The sequence below is a fragment of the Coptis chinensis genome, chromosome 2 (genome assembly GCF_015680905.1).
Source record: "Coptis chinensis isolate HL-2020 chromosome 2, ASM1568090v1, whole genome shotgun sequence".
Taxonomy (NCBI): Eukaryota; Viridiplantae; Streptophyta; class Magnoliopsida; order Ranunculales; family Ranunculaceae; genus Coptis; species Coptis chinensis.
In genome coordinates this window covers 86,558,883-86,564,882 of record NC_141457.1, presented here as the reverse complement: position 1 = coordinate 86,564,882, position 6,000 = coordinate 86,558,883, and positions in this window count along the sequence as shown.

Here is a 6,000-nt window from a genome sequence, read left to right as displayed (position 1 = left end):
TCCATACACATGAGCACAATCAAAAGGTAAATGATTGGATATTATCTAAAGCCCAAAAGAAAATGGTCGCGGGTTTGGGCTTCAAGCACTTGAGAAAAATAGACCAGTTCCATGGGGACCGGGACTTGATATCTGCTTTGGTTGACCGTTGGCGACCATAGACTAATTCATTCCACTTTCCAACTTTTGAAGCAACAATTACACTAGAGGATGTCGCCTATATTCTAGGCTTAAATGTAATTGGGAAACCAATTGTGGGAAACTCAAAATTGGACGCTCATGAAGCATGTAAGAAATATTTGGGCCTAAGTCCTCCAGAGTCAGAGGTAAGAGGGAAATCAGTGAAATTGTGCTGGCTGCAAACTACCTTCGTGACGCCCCGACGGCGCGGTGTGAGCAAAGCACAACGCGTGATTGCGTTTGTGTTATCCTTCATTGGAAGCACAGTTTTTTCAGAGCCAGGAGGTTATCATGTACCTACGAAGTATCTACCATTCCTGGCCGATACGGAGAATTGTGCCTCGTATGCTTGGGGTACTACTGTGCTTGCGTTCCTATTCAGGTCACTCATGCAGGCATCACTTCGTCGTAAAGAAAATAACAAAGGCCGCAAAAGTGACTGTAATTTTGTTTTGAACGTTTGTGGCTCTTCAACTCTACTGTTGGTAAGTGTTGTAACACTGTAGCTACAAATTCTTTTATGGACTGTTCTTTATTAATTAACTATGCATTGGATTGTAATTGTGGATGTTTGCTTTTAGGCATGATTTTACGAAAGGATTCGTATGTGTCAGCCAAGGTGTCCTGCTTTTGTTAAATTCTCAGTTGCTTGCCGATGGAAACACGTCAAATATAGACCTTCAAAGCTCACGTATGAGCATCTAAGTGCAAAGATGGACACGCTACGTGTGGATAAGGTTAGTCGTGCAATGGTTGTCTTATGTAGATATTTAGGTATTAGCGATATGCATTTATACTTGATAACTGTCATGCATAAACAAATTAGCCATGTCGTAAAAAACCAGTGCAATTAGGTTGTTTGGAGCTGATCACTACTAATTTATGTGTGAATGTGAATGCCAAATAAGTGTATATGCTAATCTTGGTATGATGTTTGCTATTTTAGATAATATGGCAGCCATGGGATGCTTGGGTGAATGCTCCCCAGTTTGCTTTGAACGCTTCATATACGAAGCCCATATCGACATGGCTTATACACTTCGACATTGTAGAGAGGTATATGCTAGAAAGATGCATGAGGCAGTTTGGGCGGAAGCAACACATACCGGATCCACCTACTAGGTGGATAGATGATCCTAAATCCCGGAAGCCGTCCAAAGAAATATGCGCAAACTGGGAAATCTGGTGTACGTCTGACGGTACTGGGGAGGAACAAGTAGAGTTCACCGAGGCAAGTCATGCAGCTTACTTGGAGTAGTATAGGAGCCACAGTGTCACGCAGATTCGACCCTTGCACCCTCACCAGGCATTGCTGAGGGAAAAGTTGACTGAAGAGGTTAATATGTTATGAATTCATTCCATGTGTTTACTATGTTTTTGTTTAGAATGACGTTTGCTTAGAATGCATGTTCTTAACGACACTTGTTTAGAATGCATGTTTTTAGAAAGTAGCTTGATTATGATATGATGAGATTTCCCTTAAAAATTCTTCTTGCTAGTAACTTCAACTTTTGTTATGTGGATAGTTATCCATGTATATCTTGTGAAGCTAAAACTGCATTTGTTTTTGTGTTTTGGTGCAGAGGAAGCGCTCTTTCCGCTTTGCTCAATTGCTTGTGCCTTTCTTCGAGAGTATCACTGAGCAAGTAATCCCAGAAGATTTGCTTTCAAAGGCATTCAGAAATAGTAAGAGCTGGTGAAGCCGGGAGTGATGCTGATGTAAGTGAAGATATGCATTGTGATGAGAGTGCAAGTGGTGTTCAGGAAGGCTCCAATGACATTAGTAGTGAGTCTGATCCTTTTTTGGCACCAACTTATGAAAGTGAAGACAGCGCTGATGACATAGAAGTCAATGAACAAGGTGAGCGGATCAATGTAGTAAACGAACCAGTCAATGTGCGGTTGTTAGATGAAAATATGCCGCTGACTACAACACTGCTTGCTTCTTGTGGTGGTAAGTTTAGGTTGTGATGTACAGTATTATCGAATTAATGATGTACTCTTTAGTGTAAATAAATAAACACATATTTGAACTGATGTGTAGAGAATGTTGAAGGAGGCATTGCTAGTGGTCGTCCCCAAGTCGAGCCAGAAATATGTAATGGTAACTTGGAATTGTCTAAATACATATAGGCATCAAAGAATTGAATTCCCAAAGTAATAATTATCATTGATGCTTACGGGTTGGAATTTGCGACAATTGGTTATGCAGGTAATTCTTCGAGTCCGGTTGACAACATTATCACCTCAATGCTTGCATAATGTGATATGCAAGACATGCATGAAGGTAAACATGTTTTCAACCTCATTTATTAATGATGCAGTTTTTTTTTTTTTTTTAAAAAAAATTATAAGGTTTAGTACACCCCAACTTGTATTAACTTAACTTAATTAAAGAAGTGGATAAAGGTCCTGACTTTTGCAAGTTTGCATTAGTAGGTAGACTAGACTTCCAAAAGATCAAAATTTAAATGGTTCATCAATAAGGTTTTATGGACACCCAAAAAATAATGTTTGGACTAGAATGTATACGTAGTTTCTTCACCAAACAGGTCTTTGATATTTTCATTTTCATTACATGTGATGTGCATGTTTTGTAGAGGATTATGTAGTTTCTATAGTCTCATGATCACCTAATATGGGCTCTATTAAAAATTTGAAACTTGGTTGTGTGCATAATAACTCCATTGAAAATGAGTTTGGAAAAATAACACAGGGCGTGTTGGATGCGGTTTCTCGTGACATAGGAACACCTTTGAAGCTTTTATATGTTATCCAAGGTTGGTGCTATGCCGAAGCTAAGAATCCACTAAAAGTGACCGAGAACAAGTATTGAGCAACGTGTTTCCCATGTTTTATTATATTATAAAGTAATGTATGTGTATAATAATTAAAATCAATAAACAATTACAATTATAATTATGAAAAGATAATTTCACTAGAGGTTAATGGAGATGCTCTTGGCGAGGAGTTCAGGGGTTATGTGTTCAAAATCATGGGAGGGTGTGACAAATAGGGTTTTCCAATGAAGTACGGTGTCGTCACTCTTCACTCCTGGGCCCTGGCCGTGTTTGCCTTTTGCAGCACAGAAGCACTCCCTACTTCTGTGGAGAGAGGAGAAGGAAGTCTATTTGTTGTAGCAACTTTAATGTGTTTTTATTACCATCTTCAAAGTTTGAATTTGCCTTAATAAATTTAAAAAAAAAAGTACTCCTGCTCTTGTCTTTACATGGACCAATTATGGGAAGTTAATTAAGTGATGTTCTAAGATTGTGTAGAGAATGTTAAAATAGAGGTTGTTGCTTTATAGAGTGTGAATTTCTTTAAATAGAAGATGTTTTATATATGCCCATTTCATTTGCCTTTTTAATATATATCATTTTGTGGCGTATATAGATGTTCTGGTGAAAAAGAGGTCCGAGATGATTGAGCAAGCAGCTCCAATCTCCATTGATGAGGCAGCAGGTTCAACAGGTTGTCATCCACAAAGTCCACCTCTTGTTGTGACTACTGTGGAAAGCACTGGGGGTTGTGGAATGGATGGTAAGTCGATAGTGTCTTATCATCCTTATCTATTTGTGTATCATGAAAGTTAAATTTTTCCATAAATTTTTATAAGGTATAAGGACTTGAGGACTTATCATCTAAAATGTTTATTATTTCCCTATCTAGTTGGTCCAATGAAGAAGAAGCCAGATATGGACAAACAGAGAGAAATCCAAGCAATTAAAGCTGGCCTCCCAAATAAAACTTGTCTGCGCTGACGACCCGGACATTCTTCACTTGATGTCACTCCAGGTAGTTTGTCTAACCAATATTAATTTTAAATTTCCTAATGAGATTGTTATCGTCACAGCGTGGGGCTTTTATAAGCCACACTACTTTGAAGCATCTTATTATTGCAAGTGGTAATGAAATGAATTCAAAATATTTTCAGAGCTCTTCCAACCTGATTACAACGTCACCGTGGAATACCGAAAGTATCAGAGAAAATACCCGCAGAAAAAGAAGACTTCGAAGGAGACAAATGCATTGCCGACAAAACTTGGTGAAACTCTACTAACACTTAATGAATATTTTATGTTTTCGTGCTAATAACAACTTATTTCTATTTCCTACATAAACAGTATTACTACATGTAAGATCTATCTTTCCCTTCTAGACCCCTTAGGGAGGCTAAAAAGTCAGCTACTCTATTAGACTTTTTTTAAAAAAAATTAACAACCTTCACTTGGCTAGGCTGTTGCATTAACTCCCAAATCTCTATCGCCTCATTTTTAACAGACCATGGCATGGTTTCTTTCTTGTTAAGAATCTCGAGTCAGTTGCAATCTCTATCTTCTTATAACCTACCTGGTAGTATACACAATTTCAAGCCATTAAGAATAGCTTGTAATTCCTTATGTAAGATTGTTCTTGTACGACCTAGCTTCAGCTGAATAGCACATTCTACTAGTTCACATTAGGTCTCTGACTATGCCTCCATGTCTTGCTCCTTTAGGTGCTATGCTTCCATTAGTCTCTCGACCACGATGCTTGATCCCGGGATCCGTGAACCCGATTACCCGATCTGGCCAGGGGAGGAAGCGATGCAGTCTGTGAGAATGTAAAAGAACAAGCACCTGTCAGAACTAGGTCAAAGAGGCAATTGTTACAGGAATGAGAGCTAGGTTGCTAAGCTTGGGAATAAAACTTGTTTTTGAATGATACAACTTTATAACTTATGTCCATATCTGTGTAAGTTGTGTAATGGAGGTGCAATGTTGGATAGTTGATGTGGTACCATTGTAGGTAATGTGGGGTAGAGTTCTAGGTAAAAACAGGAAACTTTTTCTTTTTGATAGAGATTACTTTCAACATATCAATTGTAATGTCGCAAGTTGGATATCATGTATTAGTTCTTAGATGGAGTATGCTTTTTAGTATCCAGAACATGTGTGTTATACAAACCAATTGGAGGGTTCCGATGTAAGTACCATCAGAACTCAGAAGGTCCCTAGGTATTATCTTTGGACCTCTTTTGTTTCTCTTTTTGAAAGTTGTATAGTAAGTACCATTTGTTAATGATGTAAACTTTTTGATAGCTATCGGACACAGAAGTATATATTTAATTTGTGTTTTCGGTACTGGCTTTGTACGAAGTGCTTGGATGATCTGTAATTAGTCGAGACATTTAAGTTCTTTGGCGTACTAAGTCTTTCTATTGCAGTGATCTCATTTCTGTCAACCGGTTATTTAACTGCTCTGGCATTCGTTGAGACGGCTAAGTAGCTGGGTTAATGACTAAGAAGTACATTGTTTTAATTTTCAGGTTATGACAAGTCTTTTATGAAAATGTTGAAAATGACAGAGGAGACTCTGCCAAAAAATTTCTAGAAAAGTCACGTATCTTAGGTATATAATTGTTTCAGATTTGGGGCGTGTTTATTGATGGAGCCTTTGTTTTTTATTTTGATTGACTTTATTTTTTTAGAGAAGTTAGATGGCTGCTCAAGTTAGATTAGGTACAACATAAGTACTCTGCAAATGAAAAGAAAATGACAGCATAAGTATTCTGCTCATGTTAGATTAGGTAGAACATAAATATTATGTATTGTATAGCTGACATTCATAATATCAAATTGTAAACTTGTATTGTTTTCTTTTCTTATTAGTAATTAACATACATTTGGACTTCATTTGATGGAGACAGCCATAAAATAAGAGAAAAGAGAATATAATGGACTTTCTACTAAATTGTAATTAGGCTACTACACGCAATGCCATTTGGTAGTCCTAGTATCAAATAATAGCATATATACTAGGGCCTCATATAGTAGA